The sequence below is a fragment of the Oryctolagus cuniculus genome, chromosome 3, assembly GCF_051225735.1.
Source record: "Oryctolagus cuniculus isolate XC-2025 breed Fujian yellow rabbit chromosome 3, ASM5122573v1, whole genome shotgun sequence".
Lineage (NCBI taxonomy): Eukaryota > Metazoa > Chordata > Mammalia > Lagomorpha > Leporidae > Oryctolagus > Oryctolagus cuniculus.
In genome coordinates this window covers 91,114,509-91,135,795 of record NC_142869.1, presented here as the reverse complement: position 1 = coordinate 91,135,795, position 21,287 = coordinate 91,114,509, and positions in this window count along the sequence as shown.

Genomic DNA, 21,287 nt, shown 5'->3' with positions numbered 1-21,287 from the left:
AATGTCTAAGATATAAATTCTTTTTTTTTTTCAAAATTCCATCCCATCAAGGTGGCATGTACCAATGCCATCTCACTAGTCCCAGTGATCAATTTCTGTTCACAATTGATCATAATGATAGGACTAAGAACCAAAGGGATCACATAAATAAGACTAGTGTCTGCAAATACTAACCGATAGAATAAAAAAGGGAAAGAACAATCCAACATGGGGAGCGAGATACACAGCAGACTCATAGAATGGCCGATGTCCTAAACAGCACTCTGGCCTCAGAATCAGCCCTTAAGGCATGCGAATCCGGCTGAAAAGCCCATGAGAGTATTTCAGGCATGGAAAGCCAAGACACTCTGGCAAAAAAAAAAAAAAAAAAAAAAAAAAAAAAAAAACAAACCTAAATGAAAGATCTCCGCCAGTGAGATCCCAGTGGAAAGAACAGGTCATCAAAGAAGGAGGTACCTTTCTCTGAAGGGAGGAGAGAACTTCCACTTTGACCATGACCTTGTCTAAATATGATCAGAGTCGGTGAACTCAAAAGGCTTCCATAGCCTTGGCAACTCATGAGAAGAGCCTAGGGTGATTACTGATGCCATAAACAAGAATGTTAATTTGTTAAGTCAACAACAGGAGTCACTGTGCACTTACTCCTTATGTAGGATTTCTGTCCTTAATGTGCTGTACATTGTGATTTAATGCCACAACTAGTACTCAAACAGTATTTTTCACTTTGTGTTTCTATGTGGATGTAAACTGTTGAAATCTTTACTTAATATATACTAAAGTGATCTTCTGTGTATAAAGAGAATCAAAAATGAATCTTGATGTGAATGGAAGGGGAGAGGGAGTAGGAAAGGGGAGGGTTGCAGGTGGGAGGGAAGTTATGGGGGGGAAGCCATTGTAATCCATAAGCTGTACTTTGGAAATTTATATTCATTAAATAAAAGTTAAAAAAATCCATTTTAATATGATAAAGCTACCATTGTTATATCACAATAGTTTGTGATGTAAAGACCCTTTCATGTCATAATTTATTGGGATGTAACAAACAACCATTGTGATATCATAAACCTAATATTGCAATGTCATTATCAATTATGATGTCATAAACACCATTGTGACGTCAAAATATATTGTGATTTGAAATCACATTGATTTCAAAATCAGTTGTGAAGTCAAAAACCCTTGGTGTATCATAATACATTTTGTAGTAGATTTGGATGTCATAATCAATTGTGATGTTATAAGCCACTATTATATTATACTCCATTCTGATATCAAAAAGCTTATTGTGATTTCATAGACCAATATTAAGATGACATAAAATAAAGCTACCATTACTATTTATTAATCAAGTGTGAGGTTGAAAAATTCTTGTGATATCATAATCAACTGAAATGTCATAAACCATAATTGTCATATCATAAAATTAGCATTGCATTGTTATGATCAATTGTGAAATCATAAAAAAACACTGGCATTATAAACATGCCATTCTAGAGTCATAATGAATTGTTATTTCATAATTCACCATTATGCTGACAAAAACCATGACTATAAGTCTACTATGGTGATGTCATAATAATCAGGGAATTGTAAAAACAATTGTGGTGCCATAAACTACCACTGTGTTTAATAATGGATTTTGATATCATGAAGAATTATAGTGGTGTCATAAATATCATTGTGATGTTATAAATCTACCAATGTGATCTCATAATCAACTGTGAAGTCACTGAACCATTTGGGTTACAATAAACTGAACCATTAAAAAAATTAAACAATAAAAAAAGAAGAGTTCTTCAGGGGCTGGAGTTGTGGCCCAACAGATTAAGCTGACAGCTCTAGTACTGGCATCCTGTATCAGAACACCACTTCAAGTCCTGGTTGCTCCACTCCCAATCCTACTCCCTGCTAACGTAGCTGGGAAGGCAATGGAAGAGCTTGGGCCCCTGCATCCCATATGGGAGACTCACATACCCAGGCCCGATTCCTGGCTCCTGGCTTTGGCCTGACCCAGCCTTACCATTGCAGCAGCTATTTGGGGAGTGAACCAATGGATGGAAAATCTATTTTTCTCTCTTTCTCCCTCCCTCCCTCCCTTTCAAATAATTAGAAAAACATTGAAATTTTAGCTCCTAACAACTGCAGAGCATAATCATTGAGCTTGATTCTTCTAGAATTGTCATTCTTCTGTTATAGATGGCAGTAGAAGCCATGAAACTCAGGGCCTGCTAGGGCCCCACAATCCTACTTATACCTGGTTGAGGTGTGGAGCAGGTTTCTCATGGCCAAAACACAAAGAAATGTGTGCTAGGATTTCCTGAGCATTATTATGAAAAACACTGGAGCCTGATTGTATTTTGGACTTTCTCCAATGTCCTATACTCAGAATATCTTTGAATAGGATATTTTGTAGCTGTCCTAGGCTTTCATTCACTCTCTCAATCATGGTTTGCTGAGGTGCTTTCTGCCAGCATGAGTATTATGCCCATGAGGTTTGATGGTGAAGAAGATAGCTTTGTTGTGTTTATGACACAGCAGAAAGGTATAAATGGTCTCTGAGGAGAAGAATTTATGTTAGGCAGAGGAAAAACATAGAAATTTTTGAGTCTACAATCATCAGATTTCCCTAGCTTGTTCCGCATGCCTTGAAATAATTTGGGATCCTTACCTTTAGGTGAGGTGAGAAAAAACGCAGATAATAAAAATAACCACCGTCTACTGAGCATTTTGCACCTGGCCCTTTGCTAAACCCAGCTACATAATTATTGTTGCTATTTTATAACTAAAAAAATGAAGATTAGTGAACACAAAGAACCTTTTCAAATTTATACAACTAAGTATAGGTCCAAAATCCCTCAATTATTTTTCCTGAATTTAAAAATCCCTGAAAACAAAATGATTTTTATAGTCATTTAGCATTAAATCCTCCCTTGGACTATATAAGTCTTTGTATTTCTCAGTTAGGAAGAGAGTCCCATATCCAATCATTTTTTTGAAAGAACTAGTGATATATTTGACAAGAGTCGATTGCCAGCTCAGGCTATTATGCAATACATAATAATGCATTGCATGGCCACTCTAAAATGAGAATAATTCTAATTTATCACACACATCCAGGAATTTTAGAGAAGAAATGTAAAACCCCAGCTTATTTATTTCCAGGCTGTTCTAATCAGACAAGTCCTGTCAAACCTCTCTTAACTAGTCTAGAGTACCTAGGAAGGATAGCCACATGTCTGTCACCCGAACATTTCAGAGGAAAAGAAGACATTATTACAGTTTCTCAGAAACAGTGGACATAAACTGGGACCATTCCAGGCTGACCAGGATCTATGGTCCAACACATTCAGTGACCACGTGGCCTGAGAGAGAGTGCCCAAATTGTGATTAAGTTTTTGTTTCACTTGAACTGCATTTGCCTCTTCCAGTCATGTTAACACTTCTACAGGAAGTCTTTAGAAATTTAAGATTTTAAGTGGTAGATTCGTTCTTGCCTTTGAGAAAGCTCCCTCTGGCCTAGTGTGGATGACCCACAAGTATAAAAGCGCAGCTGTAAGTAAGGAGGTTATATTAACACTTACATTAGACAAGACAGGATGAAGACCCAAAATAACCCTGTGTAATCCAGCATTGACGTGGCCTAGACTCAAGGAAGGAGTCAACAGGATTTCAGTGGATGAACAATCAGATAGGGCAGATAAAGGGAAGAGTAAAATCTAGGGAAATTCATAGTTTTACTAGCTGGCTTGGAAAATAATTTGCTGAGATAGTGAGCATGAGAAACAGTAGCCACTTCAGATAAAATGGCCTGAAATTTTCAACCTTATGGTGTCTGTGAGATATTTAAAACTACTAGGAGAAAATCTCAGACACAATTAAGTAATAAAGTTCTTAATAGAACAATGTTTCTTTCTTTTTATAATTTTATTTAAGTTATAACATTTCATGTACTTAATACGTACAGATTTAGGAAAATAGTGATACTTCTCACCCTACCTTCCCCTCCCATCCACACTCCAACCCTTCCTCCTCCCTCTCCCATTCCCACACTTTTTTAAAAGATCTACTTTCAGTTTACTGAATGATCATAAGAAAAAGAGTTCAACATATAGTATGAAGAACAAACACTGCTCCTTAATAGAAGAGACAAGGGCTGTAAACAATCGTTTAGCTCCAAATGTTCATTTCACTCCAATACATCACATTTTAGATACTCTATTAGTTACTTTGGATCAGGGAAAACATATAGTGTCTTTCTGTTTTGGGCGACTGGCTTATTACATTAAGTATAATGGTTTTCAGTTGCATCCATTTTGGTTTTTTGTTGGAAAAGAAAACATTTCATTTTTTTAAAGCTGAATAGTACTGCATAGTGTGTATAAGTATATATATAGTGTGTATAAATATATATATATGTATAAATATATATTATATATATAAAGAACTATATATATATATATATATATACATATTTCTTTAGCCAGTAAATTGTTGATGGATATCTGGGTTGATTCCATATCTTAGCTATTATGAACTCTGCTGCAATGAACATGGGGCTACAGATAACTCTTTCATATGCTGATTGTTTTCGTTAGGCTAAATTCAAAGGACTGGGATGGCTGGATTGTATGGTAGGTCTATATTCAGATTTCTGAGATATCTCCATACCGTCTTCCACAGTAGCTGGAACAGTTTACATTCCCATCAAAAGTGAATCAGGGCAATTTTTTCCCACATCCTTAACAGCATTTATTGTTTGTTGATCTCCATTCTAAATGGGGTGAGGTGAAACCTTATTGCAGTTTTGATTTGCATTTCCCTGATGGCTAGTTATCCTGAGCATGTTCTCAAGTGTCTGTTTGCCATTTGAACTTCCTGTTTTGAAATGCCTGTTCAAGTCCTTTGCCCATTTCCTAACTGGATTGTTTATTTTGCTATTGTTGAAATTCTTGAACTCTTTGTAGATTCTGGTTATTGACCCTTTATCAATTGCATAATTTGCAAATATTTTCTCACATTCTCTCGATTGCCTCTTTGCTTTGCTGAGTGTTTCTTTTACAGTGCAGAAGCTTCTCAGCTTGAAGTAATCCCATTTTTCTATTTTGGCTTTTATTGCCTGTACTTTTGGGGTATTTTCCAAGAAATATTTGCCTATGCCAATATCTTGCAGGGTTTCCCCAATATTTCCTAGTAATTTTATGGTATTGAGTCATAGATTCAGGCCTTTGATCCATTTTGAGTAGATTTCTGTGTAAGGTATGGGGTCTAGCTTCATACTTCTGCACATAGAGATACAGCTTTGTCAGCACCATTTGTTGAAGAGACTATCTTTGCTCCAGGGATTGATTTTAGCAACTTTGTCAAAGGTAAGTTGGTTATAGACTGGTAGATTGGTTTCTGGAGTTTCTATTGCATTCCATTGGCCTACCCATCTGTTGTTTTGCCAGTACCAGTCTGTTTTGATTATAACTGCCCTGAAGTGTATCTTGAAATCTGGTATTGTGATCCCTCCTGTTTTGTTTTTGTTGTCAAAGATTGCTTTAGCTTTTTGGGATCCCTTGTGTTTCTACATCAATTTTAGCATCATTTCTTCTAGATCTGGGAAGAATGTCATTGGTATTTTTATTATAATCACACTGAATCTGTAAATTGCTCAGTAATATGTAAATTTTTATAACATTGATTTGTTCAATCCGTGAACATGTAAGATTTTTTCTATTTTTTATGTTTTCCCTACTACTTCTTAAATGATTTGTAATTTTCATCATGTAGGTCTTTGATAACCTTGGTTAAATTTATTCAAATGTATTTAATTCGTTTTGGAGTTACTTACAATGAGACTGATCTTAAAAGTTCTTTCTCATACATGGCGGCGTCTGTGTATACAAAGACTATTAATTTTTGAGTTTTGATTTTATATGCTGGCACTTTATCAAACTCTTCTTTGTCCCAATAGTTCCTCAGGGGAGAATTTTGGATCCCCTATATATAGAATCAAGTTATCTGAAAATAGAGATAATTTGATTTCTTCTTTCCTTATTTGTATCCCTTTGATTCCTTTTTGATTCCTAAATGGCCCTGGCTAAAACTTCCAGGAATATATTAAATAGTAAATGTGAGAGTGGGCATCCCTGTCTGGTTTCAGAACTTAAGGGGAATGCCTCTAACTTTTCCCCATTCAATAAGATGCTGGCCATGGATTTGTCATAAATTATCTTGATTGTGTTGAGGAATGTTCCTTCTCTACCCAATTTGTTTAAGGTTTCATCATGAAAGGATGTTGCGTTTTATCAAAGGCTTTTTTTGCATCTATGGATATAATTATGTGATTTTTATTCTTTAGTTTCTTAATATGATATATCACATTGATTGATTTGTGAATGTTGAAACATCCCTGCATACCTGGAATAAATCCCACTTGGTCAGGGTGAATGATCTTTCTGATGTGTTGTTGGATTTGATTAGCTTATAATTTGTTGAGGATTTTTGCATCTATGTTCATTAGGAATATTGGTCTATAGATCTCTTTCTCTGTTGCAATTTTTATGGGTTTAGGTATTAAGATGCTGCAGTTTTCATAGAAGGAATTTTGAGAGGATTCCTTCCATTTTGATTGTTTTGAGTAGCTTGAGAAAAAGTGGAATTAGTTCTTCTTTAATGTCTGGTAGAAGGAGACACAGAGAAAGATCATCCATGCATTGACTTCCATCCCAAATGGTTGCAAAGGCCAGAAATGGGCTTATCTGAAGGCAGGAGCCAAGAGCATCCTCCAGGTCTCCCACATGGGTTCAGGGGCCCAAGCTCTCAGGCCTTCTTCCACTGCTTTCCCAGGCCATAATCAGAGTACTGGATTGGAAGTGGAACAGCAGGGACTTAAACCAGTGCCCATATGGGATGCCAGTGCCACAGGTGGAGACTTAGCTACTACATCACAGCACTGGTCCCTGTCCTACTCTTTGAATAACCACCTACTTTATATAATTCCTCTCTACCAAATGCTTAGTCTCTCATTTTATTGATTATGATCTACTTATTAATTTTAGTTGTAATGTCTCAAGAGCATTTAACATACTTGAGATTCACAGACTGAGCAGCTATTGGACTGTGCAGAAGGAGAGTATATATGTCTCTAAAAAGGCCAAAATTTACATGGAAAATCAATAAATGAACTTTTTTTTGACAGGCAGAGTGGACAGTGAAAGACAGAGAGACAGAGAAAGGTCTTCCTTTTGCCGTTGGTTCACCCTCCAATGGCCACCCCAGCTGGCACGCTGCGGCTGGCACACCACGCTGATCCGATGGCAGGAGCCAGGTACTTATCCTGGTCTCCCATGGGGTGCAGGGCCCATGTACTTGGGCCATCCTCCACTGCACTCCCTGGCCACAGCAGAGAGCTGGCCTGGAAGAGGGGCAACTGGGACAGAATCCAGCGCCCCAACCGGGACTAGTACCCGGTGTGCCGGCGCCGCTAGGCGGAGGATTAGCCTAGTGAGCTGCGGCGCCGGCTTTAAATGAACTCTTTAAAAGAAATATACATGAATCTATTGTGCAAGTGGGAGAATGTGGTGGAAACAATTCTTTATCCACACATCTGGTTTGCTAACATATGCCAGTGAGTGCGCTTTGGAGTGTCTTCTCTGTGTTTATTTCATTTAAAGAATGCCCTCAATGCATGACAATGGTGTGTGGGCACCAGTGCAGAGTGAAATAAGAAATAGAGGCACAAAGCATGGTTTTTAAAACTTAGCCACTTTCAACTATATTGCTTGTATATTTCACTTTCAGGACCAAAAAAATTTATGGATTGCCTGTTACAGACCAGGTCCTGGGCAAATAAGGAACCAACACATAATGATGTGTGAATAAAATATCTGCCCATAGTGATATTAATATATGATTATAGATCCCTTTTAAACAGTCCATAAACTTCTAGAAATAAGTGAGAAATGATTTTGAGGGTGTTCCTGTAAGTTCTAGCTCTTTGAAGTTATTAATATGTGTTTTTGTTTTAACACATCTTTCCTGTAAACTCATCTTGCTTCCAACTGTAGCAATTTCCACACGAACATGTTGACTCCAGGACACTTGGCTTTTAATCATGACTGTACTAGAGGATTTGGCACTGTCCCAGAGGACCAGTATATCTTGTGCAGAATTCTTGTTTATAAATACTTCTTTATGAAGACAAGGAAGAGGGCCAGCTCTTTGATGGACTCTACCCTTTCAAACAACCCTGGGCCAGATGTTTGTATGAAGAACATAATGGAACGCCTCCATGATGAGGCTCTACCATCACCAAAATCTCATCTCTGAACAATATTTAAAGAAATACAAATGGTGAATATATTGGATTAATCATATTCCAGAGGGCACATACTGTGCAAGTAAAGGGTCACAGTCAACTATTCATACACTTCAGATCCATAGGCTTCAACTCTGATGACCAAGCATTGCCATTAGTAGTCACATTAAGTCTTTAAAAATGTGAGTCACAGACTTCAGCATCCTTGAGATAAATGTCTTCTTTGAGCATGTTTATAGAAGCTAGATATCATTTTAACCTAAGCTTGTGAATAGAAAAAGTTTAAAATTTTCTACAAAGGAGTTTTAAGAAGTCTATGAAACACTGAGAAAGCCACAAACTTCTCTAAGCCTCAATTCTCCAAATGCGTAGGCTCTCCATTAAGAAATGGATATTTCTCTTGCTCTAGGCAAAGCAAGAAAAGAAAAATTCTAGTGTTACATGCATATACCTGTATACATATGAGTGTATATTCTGAATATAATCCTACTCCTTTTCTCAGTTTGTCTTAGGGGAGATGGGTGCTACAGAGACTAGTAGCAGATTTAGCTATTTTTCCATTTTCTTGATAAATATTCATTCTTTTAAACATGAAGGTTGAAGGTAAGTTGCACATGCTGTTGACAAGAAGGAACCTATTGGTGTGTGACATTATCCAAGGGAGAAACGAAGCTCACTAGCAAGCTGTAGAAAGATTTTGCAACCAAAATTGTAACTTCTAGCAGCTGATCTGAAGTTGAGTTCACACTTACTTGAGAACCAACCCCAGGAATTTATGAAACAAGCCCTTGAGTATGTAGTACAGATCAAACAGATCAAGTCCCATGGTAACTATTCATATGTCTGAGACACCCTCATGATTTAGCAAGAATTTGGACTAGAATTTTCTGATAAGAAGAATAATGGAAGCAGACAGGGAGGCAACCATCTAAATTTCACTGGGTCTTGCTTCCCTTGTTTATCAAAATCTTGAAACTACACATGATAAAATTAGAGCTCTTACTGGTAAGGAAAGCTGATGGTCATAGGAAAGAGGGAAGACTTCTCTTAAGTTCTCAGGTCAAGTAAGTGTAGCTACATGTTTAGCTTCACCCAGAGTAGAACTTATTTCTCTTGTAAGCCAGAAACAATCATCTTTCTCTCTCTCTCTCTCTCTCTCTCTCTCTCTCTCACACACACACACACACACACACACACACACAGGTGGATGTGTTCCTCTTGGCACTTGATGAATATTTTAGGAGATAATAATAACAGTTTCTACTCACCCTAAATATAACAAGAGCTTGGCATACATTACCTCAGATCCCCATGACAACAGTATGAGACTTTGTAGTCTCCTCTACACTACAGACAGGAAATGTGAGGGTCAAGGCCAAAATCACACAACTAGGAAATGATGAGTTCAGTTATAGAACTGGTTCATGTGACCTCCAGCAACCAGCCTCTCCATTTGACTGCTATGCATGATTAAGATGCTTTTAATTTTGCCAAAGAAAATATAATTATATGTAGCATGTAGTACCATTTCCACTGGCTTATATCTAGCTTAATGGATTAATTAAACTGGAAGAAAAGAAAAACTAAGTAAAAGTTTATGGAAACCATAAGAACTGAGATTCTATTCTAATATGTCATGAAAATGACTCCTTCCATACTCTATTCCTACAGTTTTCCGACTCCTTATTGAGTTTAATTTCCATTTGCTGAGGTTACACTTCATTACTCAGAATTCTTGGAAAATAAAAACATCAAACATCAAAGCAGAACTTGTTTTCTGACCTATTTTTGATGATCATTGGAAACAATGAGGTTTCTGTGCATCTCCCTCTCCTTTATGCTCTGTCTTTGTGATTACCCCCACTCTGGTAATTCATTGCACCCCAAGGCTATTTCTGCATTTGATGAAGTGCACATCTTTAAAAGGAATTTCCATGCAGAGTTACAGAAACTGAATGTCACATTTTTGAGCAAAGCACCCATCCTTAGGGCATTCTGGATTAGCCTTTACATGCTAACAGGCATGGATGAAGGAAATTTCTTTAGCAGTCCCACAATATATTGAAAATTCCCGGAACACAATTGTTCACATTAAACCAGCCCTTTGGTGACTGCCTAAGACAAGTTACAGCTATGTTTCTAGCCCTGTAGACACAGCCGTTGTTCATTTAGCCACTTTGTTGAGGATGCCAGCCTGTTCATGGAGATAAACACTAAACACAGGTCAATCTGAAATTCTTCTACAATTGCAAGGCCATACTTCACCTTGAACAAGGACATATCAGCCCTCTGGCTTAGAGCCATGGACTTTCAGGGCATTGAGGCTGGCTGTCATTTGCCTAAAATTTATGCCAACCATGATCAAAGTAACTCAAACTCTTCCCAACCAACATTGTATTTCAGTATTTAAGACAGATTTTCATGGGCTTTCTTGAAATGGTGAAATTAATGGTGAAAATTTTTGTCTTTTTATTTTCAACTAAATTAATATTTCCAAGAATGGGATCATAATGGGATTTCTGTGATTTTCTTTATACCAAAGTCTTATTAAGCTCAATAGGCAAAGAAGTGTGGCATGGATTGCAATATTATGTTATATTTGTAATAAATACCTCATATAAGTGTAGATAAAAGAGATCTTTAACATCATTTTAATGCATTATTAAAGAAAACTAATGAATAGGGAAAAAGAAAGGCTGCACAATAATCATTCAGGGAAGATTTTGACCTTCACATTGAGCAATTTAAGTGTAGCTATATTGAGGTCACACACAAGTTTTAATTAAGGAAGGAGCCTACGAAGTCCATCCTGTCTGACAATAATCCAGCCACTGAATCTTTCAGAATCTAAATTTTCTAATCTGCAAAATGGTGCTTGCAATGGCCTCTTCAAAGAGCTTTTGAGGAGGTTATTGGAGGTCCTGCGTATGAAAGTGCTTGGTAAATGGCTGGCACCGTGGCTCAATAGGCTAATCCTCCGCCTGCAGTGCCAGCACACCAGGTTCTAGTCCCGGTCGGGGCACCGGATTCTGTCCCAGTTGCCCCTCTTACAGGCCAGCTCTCTGCTGTGGCCCAGGAGTACAGTGGAGGATGGCCCAAGTCCTTGGGTTCTGCACCTGCATGGGAGACCAGGAGAAGAAGCTGGCTCCTGCCTTTGGATCAGCGCAATGCTCTGGCCGCAGCGCGCTGGCCATGGTGCCCACTGGAGGGTGAACCAACGGCAAAGGAAGACCTTTCTCTCTGTCTCTCCCTCTTTCACTGTCCACTCTGCCTGTCAAAAAAAAAAATACAGTGCTTGGTAAACAGAAGGTTCTCTGCAAGGAGCATCCCACTGTTAAGAGGACACAACAAAATCAGCTCTGTTCTTGTCCTGCCCAGCTAGCTGATCAGAGACAGCTATGCCTTTCTGCCATCTCTATTCTGCTTCTCATCTTCCTGTAAACCCTCTCTGTGTATATGGTTGGGGGAGGGTGATGGCAAGGGAGGCGTTAGCCTGCTCTTCAACCACACCTGCCTCATAATTCTGCCACCGACACTAACTGGATTGATGGTATTCAGCTTGGAGTATCTCTGTGTCAGATCAACATTTGCTTGTGAACCTATTTTCAGTGACTTCTGCTCTTCTGGTCATTTTATCAAACATCCAAGATTTGTTTTCTTAAAAGTAGCTCTGTAGTCAATTATTTTTAACCAGGACATTAAAAGCAATTTCTCTTTTGTAATAGAGAAAATTTTATTTACCCACCAAAATATTTGTTTTAGACTCATTTTGTACATGAGTGAAAGAAAAGTCAATGTGCTACACTATATATGGAAAGTAAACTTGTCAATAAATATTTGTGGTTTTTACCCTGTGGCTTGCAGCCAAGTAGTAAATAATCACAAGAATATTAAGAATGGCAACTGACATTGAAAGTACATGCATGTATTATCTCCACTTGCTGTCTCCACATTTTTGATTCCCCTTCTCTCTTAAAATGTTACTATTTAGACTAATTACACCATTCATTGAAATCACTGTGGCCAACATAATCAACTAGCTCTAAGTTACCTAATCTAATTGAACCATTCTGTGTCTTCATCTTGCTCAGTCTCTCAAGCAGAGTTGTCAAAGTTGAGCCCTCACTCTTTGTTGAAATACTTCCTCTACTTGCCTTCTTGAATCCCTCTCTCTCTCTCTTTGTTGATTTCACAGGCTGCTCTTCTTCCATTTCCTCTGATCTCATAATATCAGATTGTATGAGTTCCCAGTTCTCAAACTTGTCCTATACTCATACCTTCCTATGTAGCATTTTTCCCCCTTGGTGATTTTAGATACCTTCTATATGCCAATCGCTTTATCTAATACACATGTTAGACTGCCCACTCAGCTATTAAACCAGTATTAGTTTTCTAGGGCTACTAAAAGAGAATGCCAGACTGATTGGTCTGAACAACAGAAACATACTCACTCACAGTGCTGGAAGCTTGAAGTCTGAATCAGGGTGTCATCAAGGTTGGTTTCTTCTGAGGCCTCTCTCCTGTCTTCCTCCTACATGTCTGTGCCCTAATCCCCTTACCTTATATGACCATCAGTGAGATTGGATTAGGACTCACCCATATGACCTCATACTTTAACTGTGAGGTACTAGGGGCTAAGAGTTCAATAAATGAATTTTGGGAAGTACATAGTTCAGCCCAGAACCCAATTAGGTATCAGAATCTCCACTTGAGTGAATAATGGTAATTTCAAGCCTGACATGGTCAAAATTCACTCCAGTTATACTCTCACCTCCAAAAATGTGTTATTCTGTCAATGTTATCATCTTCATTCAGCTTCCAGTCAATGGTTATTCCTTGGCGCCAGAGCTGTAAGGTGTAAGGGGTAAAAGCCACCACCTGCAGTGTCAGCATCCCATATGGGTGCCGGTTTCAGTCCTGGCTGCTCCATTTCTGATCCAGCTCTCTGCTATGACCTGGGAAAGCAGTAGAAGATGGCCCAAGTCTTTGGGCCCCTGCACCTGCATGGGAGACCCAGAAGAAGCTCCTGGCTCCTGGCTTCGGGTAGGCATAGCTCTAGCCATTGTGGCCTTTTAGGGAGTGAACCAGCGGATGGAAGACCTCTCTCTCTCTCTGCCTCTCCTTCTCTCTCTGTGTAACTCTGACTTTCAAGTAAATAAATAAATATATTTTTAAAAAATGGTTACTCCTATCTAACAAAGTATTTCCAATTACTTTCTAGCCCCAACTCATGTGCTATACTTGTACATTTATTGTGAATGTCCAGCTAGAATTTAAGCAGGGCAAAGTTTTGTGGTGCTCATTGCCTGATCTGCAGCAATTAGAGTAGTTGACAAATACCCAATAGTCACCCAGTAGCTAATTGCTGAATAAAGAAATATAATTTTCACAATCCCATTAGGGAGATATGTTACTGTACCAATTTAGTACATGAGGAGCTAAAACACAAGGGAAATAAATGTTTTCTTTGGATCATAAATCTGGAGTGGAAGGAAGTTATGATTTGAATTCAGGTAACCTGAATCCAGACTGATGAGCAAAATGCTATTTCTAGAGGATCATAGGATCTATTTTCACCCATAGGAGCAACAGCTAGTCTAGGAGATATAACAGGAAACAACAAAGTACAGAAGTAAGGTAGAAGAAAATTCCAAGCTGAAGCAACCTCACAAATAGAATAGGAAATCAGCCTGGAGCTCACTAAGTAGTCCAAAGAATGAGCATATTGTGTAAGCCTAGAAAAATCAGGGAACACTATCAGGGAAGAAGATGGCAATATTCAAATCTCCATTTGCTCATGGAATCATTACATTTAAAGAGAAAAAGATGAACTGACTACCACAACAACCGACCAAAGCTCCACGATTTATATTGAAGCTGTCAGATTTCACTATTCAAAGCCAAAAATATTTTGACACTAGTGCTGGTCAACAAGGTCACAAGCATAATTATTGATCTATTTTTAACTTCATTAGAGCTTTAGAGGTGTGATAAACTTAGCAAAACCTTGCAGTGTATTGCAGACACCAGGATTCTCTCTAGCGGAGCCGATCAAAATCAAGTCCTTTACAATTCAAGCAGAAAACAACAGAAGCATCAAACTGAATATTTGCAGAAAAAAGTTATTCTAAAACCAAAACTAAACTAGGTTATTTAAACTTGTATAATTTTTATTCTACTAATGACAGCTGATTTTAGTATTTATCCTGCTATTTTGACAATAAAAGCCTAGTTCTGATGTTGAGTATAATAATTACAAGAATTCTGAAAGTTAGTGAACATACAAATTCCTAGAAAAGTTGAGAAATTAACTTTCGAGAAATGTGCCTGTCTGACATACTCCATAGGGTTTGGATGCTCTGTAGGGCCACTGAATGCCCCTAAAATTGAAACTCCTTGACATGAACTTCCTATAACCAGCCTATGCTGAAGTGTTACAAACTGGACTATAAGTACTATAGTGTACTGGAGCTGAAAAGGCTGCAAGTGTTATGTCTAAGTCTAAATAGATACTTAAAGAAAACAAAAAAATTCCAGCAGCAGCACCTGGGCCAAATGACATCACACAAATCCAAATTAAGAAAAATTTGTGGCTGGCGCCGCAGCTTACTAAGCTAATCCTCCGCTTGCAGCGCCAGTACCCCGGGTTCTAGTCCCAGTTGGAGTGCCAGATTCTGTCCCGGTTGCTCCTCTTCCAGTCCAGCTCTCTGCTGTGGCCTGGGAAGGCAATGGAGGATGGCCCAAGTGCTTGGGCCCTGCACCTGCATGGGAGACCAGGAGGAAGCATCTGGCTCCTGGCTTTGGATCGGCGCAGCAGCCGTAGCGGCCATTTAGGGAGTGAACCAACGGAAGGAAGACCTTTCTCTCTGTCTCTCTCTCTCTCTCTCTCTCTCTCTGTCTAACTCTGCATGTCAAAAAAAAAAAAAAAAGAAAAGAAAAGAAAAGAAAAATTTGTTACAGTAAAACATGCCCTTGGAAAAAATCATTTTGTCCTCTTTATATCTTCCATGTGTATTAACTTGAGACATCAGCAGTATGGTTTAGACCCATTCATAATTTCAGGGAGATATGAAATATACCAAATATATAAATATACTAATGAGAAATGTTTGCCAAATTTTATGTAAAACACTTTGAGGATATTGACAAGAACTAGGTTGAATTTATAGATTAATTTAGGGGAAATATTATCATTAGGCCACTGAATCCAATGTCCATAACCAAGATATGTCTCACTATTTAATTCTAATGACATAGAGTCTCTCAACCTTGGCACTATTGACATCTAGCATCATATAATTCTCTGTTGCACTGTGCATTATAAGATTTCTGATCTCTATCTATTTAATGCCAGTAGCATATTCTACCTACATGGGACAATCAAAAACATCTCCAGACATTGCCAAATGTCACCTGGGGGCAAAATCATTTTGTGTTGTGGATCACTGCCCTCAAGAAATTCTTGCACATATTATCAAAGAAACAGAAACAAATATATTTAATGCAGCATAATTTGTATTGCAAAATATTAGAAACAATTTCATTATTCATCAGTGTGAGTGTGGAGCAATAACTTTGGCTTATTTCTACAACAAAAGCTATTTGGCAGCAAAATGTAAAGCTGAGAAAGGTATATCCATGACCTATATATAAATGTGAACAAATCTTGAAAAACACAATGCTGAACTTCACCAATGCATAAGATTAGCATTGTTTAGTATCATTAATATACATTTTAAGTACTTAACATAAATACTCAAACAATACTTCAAATATAGTAAAATTTTTTAAAACCTGCATGGGAGTGGCCCGTGCTGTGGCTTAGAGGGTAAATCTGCCACCTGCAGTGCTGGTATCCCATATAGGTGCCGGTTTGAGTCCCAGCTGCTCCACTTCCAATCCAGCTCTCTGCTATGACCTGGGAAAGCAGTACAAGATTGTTCAACTCCTTGGTCCCCTGCACCTGTGTGGGAGACCTGGAAGAATCTCCTAGCTCCTGGCTCCTGGCTTCAGAATGGCACAGCTCTGGCCATTGCAGCCATTTGGGTACTGAACCAGTGAATAGAAAACCTCTCTGTCTCTCTTTCTCTGCCTCTGCCTCTCTGTAATTCTGACTTTCAAATAAATAAATAAAATCTTAAAAAATAAAACCTGCATGGGAATGATTTCCATAAGTTTCAGGATAGTTGAAGAAACAAAGAATGCAAATACAGTGGGATTTTATCTTTTGGTTCCTTCCATTTCATTTCTTTAAAAGCAAAAAGTAATAGTTAAAGTTACGGAAGAATAGATTTTAAGGTTTGATGGTATATTTATGGATATCAGTTATATTATTGTCATCTGTACATTCCTGCGCAATACAAATATCCCATAATAAAACATGCAAAATATATTACATTTTAGAACAACCTCTTTGAATGAACAACTCAAACTGTAACGTATGATGGTTAATTTATTTCTCACCTGGATTGGATGGAGAGATATCTAAATAACTGTAAAGCATAATTTCTGGATGTGTATAGGGGTGTTTCCAGATGGGAGAGACAAGTGATTTGTTGGACTGAGTGAGGAAGATCACCCCTCGGTGTGAGTGGTCATCATCCAATGGGGGGGGCGGGTGGCAGTGCTGGGTAGAATAAAATCAGAGGAAGGGCAAATTCACTCTTCTTCTAGAGTTGGGACACCCTTCTTCTGCCTTTGGACATCAGAACTCTAGATTCCCTCTGGTCTTTGGACTCTAGGACTTGCACCAGCAATCTCCCTCACCCTCCACACACATCAGGCCTTTCACCTCAGACTATTATAACATCTCTTTCTGTAGTTATGAGGCTATTAGATTCGGACTGAACCATTTTTACTCCAGATTTTTGTGAAACTTCTCAGCCTCCATAATCATATAAGCTAATACTTCTATTAAATCTTCTCATATATCTGTATCTGTATTTATATATCTATATCTATAAATGCACATTCTAGCAGTTCTGTTTTCTGGAGAACCCTGATGAATACAGAAAGCTTATGCTTCCTCAAGAGTAATTTATCTTCAAATACATCATTAGAGCTTTTAAATAATTTCTGAATTATATTCAACATTCATTTGTAAATGAAAGCTAAATATGTTTCAAGTTGGTATTATTCATCAGATAATAATGAAAATATTTCAAAATTTACTCATAGATTAGATGTTAGATCTTGCCAAATAAGTCTTTAAAAATCCAATGTAAAACAGATGATACAAACTTTAAGAGTATGCAGTATTTAAATCATATCAAGAAGTATTTTAGATCCTCTTCTTGAAAGGCTCATATTGAGAGTGGAGAACATCTCTGTTCCTGGGATTAAGAGAACTAGCTACATTGGTTGACCTATAGCCAACACTGTACCGATTCTTTCACAAAAGCTATAGTTTTACAAAAGCCCTTTAAGACCTTTGAGATACACAATAAATCACAGCTGTAATGAGAATTTGGCCTTGCAGTGAATATTTAGAATTTCACCATGCCTCATCATCCATGTTAAATATTGAGTTAACTCTCATACAAGAAATGGGTTTCAGTCACCTTTGACACAGTTTCCAGTGCTCCCAATCCTCCTAGTTTCTCCACATAGTTGATCCAGACATCTGCCCTATGCCTTTGTCTCCCTACAACACAAGCAGACACAACATACAGTACTCACCTGACATGGACTGTTATATATGCCACAGTGACCACTTCTAAGTCATACTGTGGATCTGCAGAACTCGCATCTGCTTGCTTTAGAGCCATCAATTAGAACACCACAAGGAAAATCTGTTGGGTAACACCCCAGACTCCAATAAAGACCTTGGCCCACGGGTTTATCTCTCTCTGTTCCACATCACTAGTTGAACATAGTGACCCCTCAGCTTTCCCATTGTTCCTTGTTAGGACCACTCTTCTCTTGTGGATCTGCAGAAAAAAATATACTGCTTCTTTTATATCATGAGTTGTGTTGTGTTGCGTCCTCTGTTCTCACCTGACCAACACACCTCAGACTACCTGCTTTCCTGGTCAGGGACCTAGACAAGAGCCACAAAGGTATCTGCCAGTATAAACAAGTTTTACAAGGGAGGGACACCTAGTCACAGATCTGAAACTTGGGGGCGTTGTCCATCCAACAAGATGAAATGGTATCCTAAGACTGGGATGCTGAAAATATCCATGACCAAATCTGTTGGATTCCTGTCAGGATAGGTTCATGGCTGCTCTCTGGAGAGAAACCCAAGGCTGAATTAAAAAGAAGAAAAATATATAAAAGCCCTTCTACTTTTCACAGGACCTTGTATTTCTTATTTTCTATAATGTCTTTCTAAAAAGAATAAGTTTTAAAGGAAGAAATGTATTGTACCGCACCAAGATTGGCAGCCTTGTAGAAGATTGGTAGTCTTGTAGAAATGTCTACAGCTCTATTTAAGTCAAAGGTCAGTTCAGACAGAAGCTTTAACTTATTTTCAATTTCTACTCTTTTAAAAGGCCATGTGACTTAAAGTGATTCCTTTCATATAGCAAGAAAATGGAAGGTCCCACATGATGAGAGCAGATGATAATAATCATAATTATGATAAAAGCACCATCAATGTACTACTCTCCAGGAAGACATTTTATGTAACATCAAGAGCTTGGAGCAAGAAATGGAAGGAGAAAAAATTCATGTCACCGATACAAAATAGTATGTTAGTGTGTGTCAAATTCAGAAACAGATAACAGGCTCCTCTTCTACTTGAATAACAATAATTGAATATAGGCATCAAATTCTAGCAATGATGAATACGTTAGTTTCTAATCAATAGTTTGTTTAAATAATAATGATAGGGCATTTTCCTCAAGAGTTTAAATAATGATAGGGCATTTTCCTCAAGATGTGTAAATTATTTTCCAACTTGAGTTGTCTATTTACTTGTGTTTGAATTAACCTTTCATTTTTTTAAAGATTTTTTATTTATTTATTTGAGAGGTAGAATTACAGATAGTGAGAGGGAGAGACAGAGAGAAAGATCTTCTGTCTGCTGGTTCACTCCACAAATGGCCGCAATGGCCAGAGCTGAGCTGATCTGAAGCCAGGAGCCAGGAGCTTCCTCCAGGTCTCCCACATGGGTGCAGGGGCCCAAGGACTTGGGCCATCCTCTACTGCTATCCCAAGTCATAGTAGAGAGCTGGATGGGAAGAGGAGCAGCTGGGATTAGAACCAGTGCCCATATGGGATGCCGGCACCACTGGCAGAGGATTAACCCACTGCACCACAGCACTGCCCCAAGAATTAGCCTTTCATATTAAACATCCAGGGGACAGAATGTAGAATATAGAACAGTCTTTAAGTTGCAAACTCCAGGTTAAAAGAGATCTTTTCACCATTTGTACTTAAGTAATGGTCCCAATGTCCAGGTCTGAGCAAAGTGGGAAGCAGGAGCAAGGAGCCAAGAACAAGGAGCCCATCTACTTGGGTCATCTTCCTCTGCACATTATCAGGGAGCTGAATCAGAAGTGGAGCAATTGAGACTCACACTGGCACCCACACAGGATGCTGATATAGCAGGCAGTGGCTTAACCTGCTACAACCACAATGTAGGCCCCATTAAAGATGTATTAAATAATGTTTATTTCTATTTACAAACCCAGTAATTAAAACACCTCAAATTCTCCAAACTGGATTGAGCTACAACTTAGTTTTCAAATATCTGCAAAAACCTTTCCATAGATTTAAATAATTTTTTGATAATGTATCTGTTCAGTTATCTATTTCTATGTATCAAATGACTGATGAGATTAGTAACAGATTTCTTTTTTCTAATATCTAATTATTTGAGAGTTTAAGAACTCAGAAAATGACAGCCCAAAGTATAGCACTGTGTGGAGTTCGTTACTTCAACCTGACAGAGCTTATAATGCAACAAATGGATGGGCTTTCTCAGAAGTTACCATTTACTTAATGGCTGAACCCTCCATAAGATGTTGTTGTGAATCCTTTCCTTGGATATCTCATTAACTGGAGGAAATTGATGCATATCACAAGAAAGAAGACTACATAGCCTGCCCAAATTTCTTCATTACCTATTGCCTATTCTTCAGGAAAATTATTTAAGCTTCCTGAAAATTATTTAAGCTCATTCTAAATTGTGTATGTTTCATTCTATTTTCTCCCTATTGAAGAGGGTATATAAGCTTCCTACTCCTTTTGGTTTTTGTGTACTTATTGTTCTGCAATGCCCCCATGAATGTATTAAGTATTTATGCCTTTTCCCCTGTAATCTATCTCTTGTAAATTTATTTCAGTGATTCAATTATCCATCCTTCACAGGGCAGAGTGTTTCCTCACCCCTACAGATAGTAAATTCTATAGATGCTGCTTCATCTAATCATTTGTAAGCTATCAATTATGTTTTAATTACTATAACACTAAAGTAATAAAAAAAAGTTTCTGTTCTTTAGGAACTTAGAGTTACAGTAAACACCCATATTTCACAGGGTGAAAAACATGAATAAATAAAAGAGAATTCCCAGCATATTTTTAGCCAATTGGCTGAGTAAATTTGACTATGGATTATACATAGGTTTGGGGAAGGGAGAGATAAGTGGTTCAGAGCGTGATCACAGAAGGCTTCATATTTGAGCTGGCCTTGCCTCGGAATCTCTAAGAGGAGTATGTGACGAGCAGGCACACCAGATGGGGATAAAACAGTGAGCAAATGCTGTGGGTCTACAATCCCAATGAGTGTTCAGGACAGAGTAAGCATGAAGTAGGCAGGCATACAGGTTAAAATCAATTAGGTTTGTGAGCTGGAAGACCACACCTTCGCCACGCTCCTGTGTGACCTCATCCCCCTACCTGGCCACACCTGGGTGCCCACCAGCCAATCAGGTTAATTAACCACTCCCCTTTGGAAGCGGGTTAAAAGCCTGGGACATGGTGTGTCTTCCCTTCTCTTCTTCCCTGGCCTCTTGCCAGGAGGGAGCTTGCTGTAGCCCTG